The sequence below is a fragment of the Homarus americanus genome, unplaced genomic scaffold, assembly GCF_018991925.1.
Source record: "Homarus americanus isolate GMGI-L3 unplaced genomic scaffold, GMGI_Hamer_2.0 scaffold25013, whole genome shotgun sequence".
Taxonomy (NCBI): Eukaryota; Metazoa; Arthropoda; class Malacostraca; order Decapoda; family Nephropidae; genus Homarus; species Homarus americanus.
This window is the reverse complement of record NW_024722158.1, coordinates 7,232,863-7,246,608: the sequence shown is the minus strand read 5'-3', so window position 1 is coordinate 7,246,608 and position 13,746 is coordinate 7,232,863. Positions and strand designations below refer to the sequence as shown.

The 13,746-nt window shown below is 45.3% G+C and overlaps 1 protein-coding gene across 3 annotated transcripts in view; it reads right to left on the bottom strand.

Moving 5' to 3' along the window:
- The window catches only part of LOC121862185 (arylsulfatase I-like), a 17,168-nt gene extending 13,968 nt beyond the window's left edge, over positions 1-3,200 (bottom strand). Inside the window, exon 1 of one of the 3 annotated variants that reach the window (XM_042360264.1) lies at positions 3,002-3,200. The gene's annotated coding sequence lies outside the window, so the exon portion shown is untranslated. Of the gene's footprint in view, positions 1-52; positions 117-3,001 lie in introns of those variants that run through there. The other 2 variants (XM_042360262.1, XM_042360263.1) reach the window with 2 other exon arrangements.
- Between the last annotated feature and the right edge of the window lie 10,546 nt (positions 3,201-13,746).

Here is a 13,746-nt window from a genome sequence, read left to right as displayed (position 1 = left end):
ACGACAGGTAATTATCACACCTGTTTAGCTCAGGTAAGGGGCCTTGACTCACCTGTAGAGCGGGTAGAGGGACTGGACTAGTGTGTGTGGTGTGTGGCCCAGAGAATGACTAACCCGCTTGTGGGATAACCTCAACCCTACCCTGCCCAACCCTACCCTGCCCAACCCTACCCTACCCAACCCTACCCTACCCTACCCAACCCTTTCCTCACTATCTGTTTCTCTCGCCTTAAATTCCAATCCTGATTTTCTTCTCTACCCATTCCCTCCTTTTCCTCTCTACCTCGCTTCCATCTTCTTTATCTAACCTCTATTCCCTCTTTCCTCACCTTACTTTTCTCTCCTTATCGTCAATCTTCCTTCGCTTCCTCTCTCTCTCTCTCTCTCTCTCTCTCTCTCTCTCTCTCTCTCTCTCTCTCTCTCTCTCTCTCTCTCGCAGGGGGTTACTAGAAGTTACGCGTCAGGCAGGGCGTCAAAGGATTCCGATGTCTCGCATAGTTCTTTCCTGGTTATGTAAGGTGTGTGTGTGTGTGTGTGTGTGTGTGTGTGTGTGTGTGTGTGTGTGTGTGTGTGTGTGTGTGTTAGGTTATGTGGTTGTATTTGTCAAGTATATAAGTGTATAAGTTGATATACCTACTTATAATTGTTTGGGCATTTCTACTCGTAGGCACAGTTATATACTTAAATTATCACTAGACACTCATATTAACACTTATACTTATCAGCAGGCATATGCACTTACGCTTGTTTTGATGTTAAGTGGTTGGCAAGGGTGGTAACACAGTGATAACACACACACACCCACAGAGACAGACAGACAGACAGACAGACAGACAGACAGACGTATTCATAATAAGATGTTCGTTTATATTATGATCTTGTGTACTGCAGGCGTTCTCCCCCACATACCTCCCTTTCTCTCCCTTTATCTCCCTCCCCCTCACCTTCATCCCCTTTCTTTCTCTTACTCCTTATCCTACTTCCCTCCCTTTCTCTCCCTCCTCCCATCACCAGCCTCTCCTTCGTTTCATCTCTCCCTCCACATCCTCAACCTTAATTACTGTACCTCCCTTTCTCTCCCTCCCATCTCCCTTTCTCCCTCAACTCCTCCTCCCTCCTCTCCCTCCCATCTCCCTTTCTCCCTCAACTCCTCCTCCCTTCTCTCCCTCTCATCAGGTCTTTCCTACGGGTGGCCATTGGTCGATTACCTAAGAGTTGATGTCTCACGCATAAGTCGTGTGAGGGGGAGAGGAGAGAATGGAAGAGGAAGAGGAAGGAGGAGAGATGGAAGAAAGAAAGACAGTGAAAGGAAAAAGGAAGAAAGGATGGAGGAAGAGAGAGGGTAGGAAGGGAAAGAGGAGAGGGGGAAAGAAAGGAGGGAAGGGGGAAAGAGGGGGAGAGAGAAAGGGAAAGGAAGAAAGGAGGGAGGAATAGAAGGAGGAAAACACACGGCTGTAAGATAGAGGGATAGACAGATAAACAGAGAGAGACAGACAGACAGAGAGAGAGAGAGAACCCGGGTCGTCGGCCACAAGAAAGGACTCGCCTCCCTTCGTCCACATAGAGCAGGTACTGTTGGCTTGTGTCAGGGTCAGTGTGTGTTTACTTGACATACAAACAAGGTCTATTGTCCTCAGCCTTCAGTCTCTATACCACTTTCTTTGGGCTGTCTTTGTTTATATCAATTTGTTTACCTTTGTTTACTTACTTGATTGTTTACGTTTTGTTTGTTTACTTGATTGTTTGTTTACCTGATTGTTTACCTTTGTTTACTTACCTGATTGTTTACATTTTGTTTGCTTACCTGATTGTTTGTTTACCTGGTTGCTAACCTTTGTTTGTTTGCCTGATTGTTTACTATTGTGTACCTGATTGTTTACCATTGTTTACTTTATTGTTTACTTTGTTTACATACCTAATTGAATACCTTTTTTGTTTACCTATCATACACTTATAAGTAGCAAAGTACAAAATACTTAAGTGCGTGTAGCATAAGTGTGTGTGTGTGTGTGTGTGTGTTGATACCCTTACATACATACATACATACATACACAAATCACTGGGGTACACACGTGACAACACAGACAGTACAGTGTAAGTTGTTTGGGTTCAGTTGATAATTACATGTGACGTTTAAACTAATGAGGGAGAAGAGAAGTGGCTTTATAAGGGTGAGGGGGGTGAGGGAGGTGAGGGTGGTGAGGGTGGAGTGGATGGAGTGGATGTGTAAGGGGTGGAGTGGATGTGTAAGGGGTGGAGTGGATGTGTAAGGGGTGGAGTGGATGTGTAAGGGGTGGAGTGGATGTGTAAGGGGTGGAGTGGATGTGTAAGGGGTGGAGTGGATGTGTAAGGGGGTGGAGTGGATGTGTAAGGGTGGAGTGGATGTGGGGGTGTGGTGGATGTGTAAGGGGTTGGAGTGGATGTGTAAGGGGTGGAGTGGATGTTGTAGAGGTGTAGTGGATGTGTGGGGGTGGAGTGGATGTGTAAAGGGAAACATAGTGAAAAAGAGAGACAGAATGAGAGAGAATGTGAAAAGAAAAGAAGACAAAAAGAAAAAAAACATACAAACAAACCAACAGACAGACAGACAGACAGGAGAAGGAAGAAGAAAAGGAGCGAGAGAGTGACAGACAAGACAGATAATTAGAAACCTCCATAGTCTGTTTTTTGCTTCATGCGGTCAGCCACCCAAAATAGAGGGTGTCTGTCTGAGTGCCCGTCTGTTTGAATGCCCTTCCATCTGTCTGTGAGTCTGTCTGAGTGCCCGTCTGTTTGAATGCCCGTCCATCAGTCTGAGAGTCTGAGTGCCCGTCTGTTTGAATGCCCGTCCATCTGTCTGAGAGTCTGTCTGCCCGTCTGTTTGAATGCCCGTCCATCTGTCTGAGAGTCTGTCTGAGTGCCCGTCTGTTTGAATGCCCGTCCATCAGTCTGAGAGTCTGAGTGCCCGTCTGTGAGTCTGTGAGTCTGTCTGTCTGTCTGTAATAAAAAACACTAAACACACATATTAATAATCACCGAGTTACAGGAGATAGTGGATATGTTATTTGGCCAGGTCTTCTTTCCTCATCGACTGCCAGATGGGGGTGAGTGTCTCAGCTGCCTACCACACACCCACACACACACAGCTGGTCTGGCCTGCCCCCTGGGTCCTGTTGTCTCAAGCACTGTGTCCACACCACCACTGAGTTGAGCTGTACCTCCCACTCGCCTCCTGCTCCTCCTCGTCCTCCTCCTCTGACTCCTCCTCCTCCTCCTACTCCCCCGCCGCCTCCCAGTCTCCCCCTTCCCCCTTCCTCCTACTCTCTACTCTCTCACCCTCTCAGCAGCCTCCCCTTACTATCTTACTCCCCCACCTCTCCCCTCTCTCTATCTTCTTATATTCGCACTCTCCCCCCAGCTATCTTCTCCTCCCCACATCTCTTCTTATTTCCCCTACCCTCCCTTCTCTTCCCCTTCTCTCCCCATCTTACCTTCATTTACCAGGTCCCTCCTCCCCTCCCCCTCTCTTTCCCCTCCTCTTTCTCCCCTTCCCTCCCCTCCTCTCCCCAGCGTGTATGTAACAGAGAGGTAATGTGAGCTCCTCGCCCCACTGACTCGTGCACTGATTCTCAATAGTCGACCTTCTGCAGCCTGTACTGTAAGGTCCTGTAGCCTGTCTTGTACCTCACTCGGGGAGGGAGAGGAAGGGGAAGGGAGGGGAGAGGAGGAGGGAGAGGGGGAGGGGGAGGAAGGGATAATGGGAAAGGAAGAAAGGGAGAAAAGGGAGGAGAAGTTAGCATGGGGTGGGGGTGAGAGAGAGGGGGGGGAGATGAGGGAGGGTAAAGGTGGAGTAGAATGAGGGTGAGGGAGGAGGATGAGGGCCACCCATGGGAGGATTAGGCCAGATAATCTCATGGCCAGTCAGGGTAGCATGATGTGGAGTCTATTAACAGATGTCTCTCTCTCTCTCTCTCTCTCTCTCTCTCTCTCTCTCTCTCTCTGCCTTAATTAAGCTAGATATTAAAAAAAAAATTATACGTAAAATAACTAAACACCGAAAAATTTTACACGCTATATTTCTAAACCCCGAAAACATTTACACGCCACACGCTATCATTATTAAACACCGAAGACAAGCCTAAATATCACTAAACGTCGAAAAATATAAACACGTGGCTCTGGTTATGAAGCCACTGAGGCAAATGTAAAATGGCGTTTGGTGTGAATGGTGTGATGTTTGTAGTATTATAACTGGTGAAGAACAGGGAGGTACATGAATAACAGGTGAAGAACAGATGAAGAACAGGGAGGTACATGAATAACAGGTGAAGAACAGGGAACTACGTGAATAACAGGTGAAGAACAGATGAAGAACAGGTAGGCACGTGAATAACAGGTGAAGAACAGGGAACTACGTGAATAACAGGTGAAGAACAGATGAAGAACAGGGAGGTACATGAATAACAGGTGAAGAACAGGGAACTACATGAATAACAGGTGAAGAACAGATGAAGAACAGGGAGGTACATGAATAACAGGTGAAGAACAGGAATATACATGAATAAGAATGAATAACGGATGAATAACAGTATAATCGAAGACAAAGAAATAACTAAGGGTACGTTCTAATTCCTGTGGCGACTATCCGTGAGTATCGTATGTTTACAGCGCTACGGTACGAGCGTCTCACTATCGTACTGTACGGGTGGGAGTGACGAACTGTGGTCCATACTAACTCTTCACTGGTGATGTTATGACGTGGGTATAGATTATTAAGAGGAGGAAGAGGAAGGAGAGTAGGAGGGAGAGGAGGGAGAAGAAGAGGAGGAGGGAGAGGAGGGAGAGTAGGAGGGAGAGGAGGGAGAGGCAACACCTGATTGGCTATCACCATATCACACACACACACACACACACCTGATTTCAGTAACTTGATTGTCCAAACCAAACGTTACCATCTCCTATAACCGGTTCTGATTGGCTGACATTACGTATGGTAGTCGCCACACCCACACCCCCCCAGGTAATCCGATGTAAACAAAGCGGGTCGATGGTAATTTGCTCAAGTAGTTATGGTTGTTGGGTAGTATACCTTGAGGGGCTGGGTGAAATTGTAAGTTTTTTTTTTTCATCAGTCGTTCAGGTGACGTTCTAAGGGTCGGACGTTGCCGTTACGTGGGGGAAACACGGACGGATATACGGACATAACTACAGAAATACGGACGGATATACGGACATAACTACAGAAATACGGACGGATATACGGACATAACTACAGAAATACGGACGGAAATACGGAAATACGAATGAAAAAAGAAAAGTACGGTTGGAAATACAGAAAATACGGACGTAAGTACAGAAATACGACCATAAATACTTAAAGACTAAAGTGTGTGTATTTGACGTAATGTGTTTTTTTTATAAGTAGGTGACTTTTATAAGTACAGTATAGTAAAGTACTTATATAATACTTAAAGTGAAATTAATGGCCTTTTAAACCCATTAAGTTGACTTTTCTAAGTGTTTCCAAGTGCCACAAATGTTTAAGTGACGTTTTAAGTGCAGAAAAATGATACTCTTAAGTATTTTAAGTGAAAAAAGTGATACTGTAAGTGTTGTAAGTGTAGAAAAGTGCTACTGTAAGTGTTGTAAGTGAAAAAAGTAATACTGTAAGTGTTGTAAGTGCAGAAAAGTGGTACTCTAAGTATTTTAGTGAAAAAAGTGATACTGTAAGTGTTGTAAGTGCAGAAAAGTGATACTGTAAGTATTGTAAGTGCAGAAAAGTGATACTGTAAGTGTTGTAAGTGCAGAAAAGTGCTACTGTAAGTGTTTTAAGTGAAAAAAGTGGTACTGTAAGTGTTGTCAGTGCAGAAAAGTGATACTGTAAGTGTTGTAAGTGCAGAAAAGTGGTACTGTAAGTGTTGTAAGTGTAGAAAAGTGGTACTGTAAGTATTTTAAGTGAAAAAGTGGTACTGTAAGTGTTGTAAGTGCAGAAAAGTGGTACTGTAAGTGTTTTAAGTGAAAAAAGTGGTACTGTAAGTGTTTCTAAAGAGTTAAGTAACAGAAGTGATGTATTATGTGAAGAAAAGTGTTACAGTTTCCAAGTGTTTTTTTATAAGTGAAATAAAGTGATTTTTTTTTGTGTGTTCTTAACGATGGAATGAAAATGATGTGACGTCGAACCACTTCCCCTCTTCATGACTAAGGTAAGTGTCCTCTTCTCCCTCCTCTTCTTCCTCTTCATCTTCCTCCTCCTCTTCATCTTCCTCCTCCTCCTCCTCCTCCTCTTCTTCCTCCTCCTCTTCCTCCTCTTCTTCTTTCTCCCATTCTCTTCCTCCTCCTCCTCTTCCTCCTCCTCCTCTTCCTCCTCTTCCTCCTCTTCCTCCTCCTCTTCCTCCTCCTCTTCCCTCCTCCTCTTCCTCCTCCTCTTCCTCCCTCTTCCTCCTCCTCTTCCTCCTCCTCTTCCTCTCTCCTCCTCTTCCTCCTCCTCCCCCTACTCCTCTTCCCTACTCCCTCTTCTTCCCCTCCTCCTCCTCTTCTTCCTCCTTCTCTTCTGCTTCTCCTTTTCTTCCTCTTCCTCCTTATCACCACCACTGCTGTTCCTGTTGTTGACTGATGCTCCTGTTGTTGCTCCTGTTTCTTTTACTGTTTCCTGTTGTTTTCTTTACTGTTTCTTCTGCTATTCCTGTTGTTTCTTTTACTTTTTCTCGTGTTCTTTGTATTTCCTTTGCTGTTTTTTTTTCTGTTTTTATGCTGTTTCCTTCATTGTTTTTGTGTTATTCCTGTTGCTTCCTTTACTGTTTCCTCTCCCTGTTACGTTTACTGTTTACTCAGTGTAATTACGACTTGATGTATTATATCTGACGGTAAATGTTGTTTTATTAGTTACTCCTATAATATTTACCGTTTTCTTTAATATTTTAGTTTTCCAAAATTTGTATGGATAACTATGGTATTTCTAGATATTAATGTACAGTTCCGCTCAGAAGTTTGTGGTACACTGACGGTGAAGGGTGTACAAGTATCTTAAAGGGCACTACTGAGTCGAGTGTCCTTACCTGGAGCTGGTGGAAGCTCGCCCCACAAGGGGTCACAGCTCAAGATTGAAGAAGCCACAAATCCGGAAAACTGTGAGGGCAAACTTTTCGGGTGAGAATTGTGAACTCTTGGAACGATCTACCAGAGAGCGTTGTGACGGCCCAGTGTAAGCTCTCTCAAGACCATACTGGATAAGCACTGGAGCAGGTTCAGATACATTCAGGAGCCAGTGCATGCCCAGTACTTGCCAACAGTGTGTAACAGAGACGTGACCGATCACCCAAGCTGCTAACGAGCCGATCAGTGGTGAAGAGGATAAAAGGAGATGGGAAGGATATTGATATGAATATCCTGCTGACGATAGAAGAAAACTGTAGTGATAGGAGTATCCATTAAAATATCAAAATACAATAGTGAAACTTGTTTCGAATGAACACCATAAGAAGTAGGTGAACAGGTATCAAGTCTTCAATTTAATCATTACTTGAAGTTTTTCATATAATAATCTATATTTTATATATATATATATATATATATATATATATATATATATATATATATATATATATAAGAGAGAGAGAGAGAGAGAGAGTATATTATATGGAAAACTCCAAGTAATAAATACATTGAATACTCTTGATATATTTGATATATGAGCTCTGTTCAACTATTTCTTATAGTGTTATTCGAAACTAATTTCCCTATTGTATTCTGACATTCTAATGGACACTCCTATCACTATAGACGTCTGCTCCCGTGAACAAGATATTAACACACCTTCATCACCCATCAGCAGTAACGTTGGCCGATATTCACATTAACATCCTCCCAATCTCTTTTTTGATGAGTATTCCTTCTAATCACACTGCTCCGTTGCCAGTTCCATTGTGTGTGTTGGTGGGAGGGTCGGCGTAGTGACCTGTCGTCCAGGAAGGGTACAACAGACCCTTCACCACCAGTGTAGCACCAACTTCTGAACGGAACTGTACCAGAGGCAAAAAGAAATAATTTTACTTAACTTTACTTTATCCTCTTCGTCACTGATCGGCATGTTAGCAGTTTAGGCGGTCGGTAAGGTCTCTGTCACACACTGTTGGCAAGTGCTAGGCATGTACTGGCTTCAGGTTATATCTGTACCTGTACTAGTCTTTCTTTTTCCACCTATCAACTTACTAGTAGTTCCGGCGGCTTATCAGTCCAGCGTCACTACAACTCTCACTCCATAAGTTGCCCTGACAGTTTTCTGAACTCGCTTTCTTTAACCTTCACCTGTGACCCTGAGTGTGGCGGCCATCCTCCAGTTATGAACATTCGACGAAGTGATTTTTTGGAAATGTTTATAAACTTGTATTAAGACACCACTTGCCCGCCTATAGTATAAACTAGGTAACTACTGGTGTTCTAATCTCTGGGTAACTGAGTATCGGACCGTTTAGGTGTTTGAACGACCTTCTTATACGACCTACCAGTTGAGTTGCACGATACACACCCAGGTCCTTTTCACACTTGGTCTCCGTTAATGTTGTTTCTTCCTCCCGTTGGTACATGTGATGCGCCTTCTTACTGTTGATACGACTTATTGTACTGCAGGTGCATCCTCTTACATGTCCTGATGTTGAATCTTATCCGTCATTCATTCTTTTGACCACTCATGAAGCTGACAGATATGTGGAGGGAGAGGAAAGGGAGATGAGATAGGAAGAGAGAGAGAGAGAGAGAGAGAGAAGAGACGCCCAATCACAATGATCAGCTGCTCCCCTCGCCTCTCGCCTTACTCTAACCACTTTACCGGTCACACCTACAATGGGCAGAAATGCCTTCAGGATCGGCCTCCCTCCCACCCCCAACTCCCCTCTCTTCCTTCCTTCCTTCCTCCCCTTTCTCCTCCAACCCCCCCCTACCTTCCTTCCTTCGGGCCTCTCTACCTCCATCCCAACCCCTCTTCTTCCGTTCCTCCTTCCTTCTTTCCCTCCTTCCATACTTCCGCCCTCCCTCCCTTTCAACTTTCTCCTCCGTCCCTCCCTCCCTCCGTCCGTCCTTCCCTCCATCTCTCTTCTTTTCCCTCCCTCCCTCCTACCCCAGTCTGACCTATCGAGTATTTTTATTATTTTTATTTTATTTATTTATATTTTTTGTGGGGGGGGGGAGGAGGTGAAGTCTATGTATGCTCTTTATTGGCAAGTTTGTGGCGCCATAAATTCTGGATTCAAGTGGGTAGTGGGCATGTTGGGGGCACAATGACGTCAGTGAATGATCATTAATGACAGCTGGCCATTGAGTGATAATAATTAATGACAGTTGACCATATATTAGGAAGATGATGGTCTTTATTATTATTATTATTATTATTTTATTTGCACGAATAATTATTACCATCATTATCATCATCATCATCATCATCATCATCATCATCATCATCATCATCTATGTATACCCTCACACCGACCTCCCGTATACCATGGATCATTAGCTAGGTATATATGTATATGTATAGGTTTATGTATATGTGTATGTGTACGTGTAAGGCCCTTCAGGTACTAATCAGTGAGGCTTTGGGGGTAGACAATGTGAACGACCCTCCAGCCCTCCTTCCTACCTCTCCCTCCCCTCCTACCCTCCCTACTTCCCTCTCTCCTCACTCCTTCCTACCCTCCCTACCTCCCTATTCTCCTACCTTTTCCCTCCCTCCTCCCTCCATCCCTCCCTCCCTCCTTCCCCATCTCGTTCAGGAGGGAGGGGCTTTGTCGAGTCCTGTTATTAGCAGCGGGTGTTACAGCCGACCCCCCTCCTCCTCTTGTTCACTTCCTCCTCCTCTTGTCTCTTGTTCTTCTTCCTCTTCTTCTTCCTCCTCATCCCCCCACCCTTTACCTACATCCACCTCTACCCTCCTCCTCCTTCTTCCACACCTCCACCCACCCTACACACTCCACCCGTATCCCACCAACTCTTCCTCCTCTTTCATCTACACCCTTCTCCCCCCCCACCCCCACCCTCCTCTTCCTCCTACACCCCCACCCTCCCCCACCCCACACCTCCCCCCACCCCCCACCCCCTCCTCTTCCTCCCTACACCCACCCTCCCCCCCCACACCTCCCCCACAACCCACCCTCCTTCTACCCTCCCTCCCTCTTCTGTTTCCAATCCTCCGCCACAATAAGGGAAGTTGGGAATCAAAGGCGTTGATAAGGACGCCCTGATGACTCTATGTATGTATGTACTGTATGTATGCATGTATGAATGAATGTATGTATGTATTCACTAACACACCATCTCTTTCCTCCCCCCTCCTCCCTCCCTCCTCCCTCCCCTCCTCCTCCCTCACGCTCCAGGGTGTTAATCCCCCACGTTAAGTAAATAATGTACAGTCTACAGTCACCATTTCTTGACAGTCAGAAAATCTTGGAACTCTACCCTTGTGAGTGGTCATTGGAGTGACAGGTGCTGGTGGTTGTAGGCAGTGATGGTTGTTGTTGTAAACGGAGAAAGTAATCTACCCCTCCCCCCTTATCCTACCCACCATCCCCCCCTCCCCTCCCTTATTCCTCACCTCCTTTACCTTCCCCCCCCTTATTCCTCTTCACCCCCACCCGATGACATAGAAGAAATACCAAGGAAGGAAAGATAATAAAATAGTTTTATTTTATTCTTTTCTCTCAATCAGTTGTTAATTAGGGATTGATTCTCTTAATGACTCCTTCAGCAAAATATAATGAAGCATGAAATCTTCTCCCTCTCCCTCCTCATCCTCCCTCATCCTCCCCTCATCCTCCCCTCATCCTCCCTCATCTCCTCCCCTCCCCTCCATCCTCCCTCATCCTTCCTCATCCTCCTTCATCCTCCCTCACTCCCTCATCCTCCCTCATCCTTCCTCACCCTCCCCTCACCGCCCCTCTCCCTCCCTCACCGTCTCTTACCCTCCTTCTCCCTCCCTCCTCCTTCTCCTTCTCCCTTCCGCTTACCTTCCGTTTTGTCCCCTTCTTCTCTCTCCTTTCCTCCTCCTTTTTTCCAAGCTTCCTCCTTCCTCCTCCTCCTCCTCCTCCTCTTCCCTCCTCCTCTTCCACCTCCTCCTCTTCCACCTCCTCCTCTTCCACCTCCTCCTCTTCCTTCTCCTCCTCATCATACCCGTTCTTTCTCCCTTCCTCCATCTCTCCCCCTCTCCCATCTCTACCACCACCATCCCCTTCCACCACCACTTCAACCTCACAACATAACCCCATCACCAGTTCTCCTCCCCAAACCCCCCACCACCTATAATCCTCCCTCCCTCCCCACCACCATCCCCCCAATCCTCCTCTCCCTCCTCACCACTACCCCACCCCCCCTCCTCTCTAATCTCCACCACTCACCACCACCATCCTCCCCCACATCCTCCTCTCCCCACCCCCACCCCTCCCCACCTCACACCTCCCCACCCCACCCCTCCCCACCCCACACCCCCCAACACAAAGTCTCAGTAATCAGACAGTTTTATGCCCTTAAAATGCTGAATGGGTCTTCCTTTACACTGGCTGCTCCTCGTGGTAATTAAAGACTTCATCAGGTTCTCAGGTGATCAGACATAAATGAAGATAAAAAAAGTTATTCATTGAGACGCTGAAGGCCAAGTGATGTCTGTATGTCTGTCAGCCATATGTCTATGTTAAAGGGTGGGATTGGAGGAGGATATAGGGCAGAATATATGTCTAATACGTGTCTAGTGAGATAGTCAATAAGAATGGAGTAGTAAAATGGTCTTTCTTGGGTCCTCCTTCGTGTGTGTGTCTGCCTGTCTTTCAGATTTTCTGTGATCAAATGCGAGAAAAATCACTTCACTATTCCGTCATTTAGACTCTCTCTCTCTCTCTCTCTCTCTCTCTCTCTCTCTCTCTCTCTCTCTCGTATTTCTGAGGCAAAGAATATAATGAAACAAAACAGAATAACGCCCCGAATAACACAACAGACATGACCATCAATTTCACCAAAGTCATCAAAAACATTCCTCCCTGAGAGATACACAAACTCAGACTAAGTTAGATATCAACACCCACAAATATCTCTATCATCTCTCTATATTTCTCGGCGATTCTACTATTTCTGGTATTAAATGAGACGTATATATATATTCAGTATTTACTATACATCAAACGTAAGTAATGGAGTCAACGCTAAAATCCTAATAAACAACTTTTAAAGTCTCCATGAAGTGCGTGTCAATACAAAACTGTGTTGGATGTGGATGTGTGCATAGAGCCCTCCTCCCTCCCCCTCCTCCCCCCTCCTCCCCCCTCCCTCCCTCCTCCCTCCCCCACCAGCTCTTAATGGATGCTCAATGTGACGTCACGATTGTCAACAAACTGGCAGCCGTTCCATATAAGGAGCAAATGAGGAGTTGGTGGTGGTGGTAGGAGGAAGAGTGGAGGAATGAGAGAGAGGGAGTGAAAGAAAGGAGGAAAGGATTGAAGGAAGAAGAGTGAAGAGAAGGAAGATAGGAAAATAAAAATAGTTAAATATTTATATGTATATTTATGTGTGTATATTTATGTATACAGGTGTGTGTTTGTATACATGGGAATCTCATTTAGTAAAGGTAATTATTTGTTCTCTCCCCCACAGGTAAGGCTTATAGAGGAAAGGTTGAAGACTAATTACCTGCCGACGTTGGAACACCTGAGTGAGTAGTCTACCTGTCTTTATTATCTCAAGTGATTAGTTTCTACAAGTCCAAACAATAATTTTTCCCTCGTAAGTGAAGATGGAAGAAAATAACCTGTTTGACATGAGATAAAACATAGCATAAAGTCCAAATATGTCGTCGGAATTACGCTGTGACTCTACCTTAATTAGTTAGGAGGGACAGGTAAGAGTACAAGGTGTCTTGGGTGTTTTGGGAAAGGAATTTTATTTGATTTTTTTTTTTAGTTTTGTCGTTTTTTTTTTAGCTCATGTCAATCAGTTAAGTACATTCTGATATTTTCATCTAGGAGTTATATTTTTTACGAATTTTTAAGAATTTGGAACCATGGCTGCTATTCTTCACTAGGTTAGGTTAGGTTGTTGGATAGGTTAGGTTAGAGATAGGTTAGGTTAAGAGATTGCTTGAATTTAGGTAGTAGGTATTGATAAGGTGAGGCTAGGTTAGGTTAGGCTATAATTTAGGTTAAGTTTGGTATCCAGGTTAGGAGTCGAATCAAGAGTAGCGTTAAAGAAATAGTGAGAAAGGGAGTATGTGTGTGTGTGTGTGTGTGTGTGTGTACATTTAAAATCCCTATCCATATTTATGTACGTCAATTACGCCTCCAGCATCCCATTTTACCCCCCACCCCTACCCCTTACCTCCCTCCTACCATCCCTACCCTTCACTCCCCTCACCCCCCCCCTACCTCCCCCTTCCTGTCCCATATCGTCCATCTACCCAAATTCTCCGGAATGGCCTCACTGTGTACGCATTAAGGCTTCACCCCACATGTACGTATTAGGCTCCACCCCACACATGTAACGTATTAAGGCTCTCACCCCACACATGTACGTATTTGCTCTCACCCCACACATGCACGTATTTAAGGCTCTCACCCCACACATGTACGTATTTAAGGCCTCACCCACACATGCACGTGCATTTAAGGCTCTCACCCCACACATGTACGCATTTAAGGCTCCCCACACATGTGCATTTACCACCCCACACCCCACACAGATTTAGGTCCCACCCCACACATGCACGCATTCCCCCCACACACACATGCACTGAAGGCC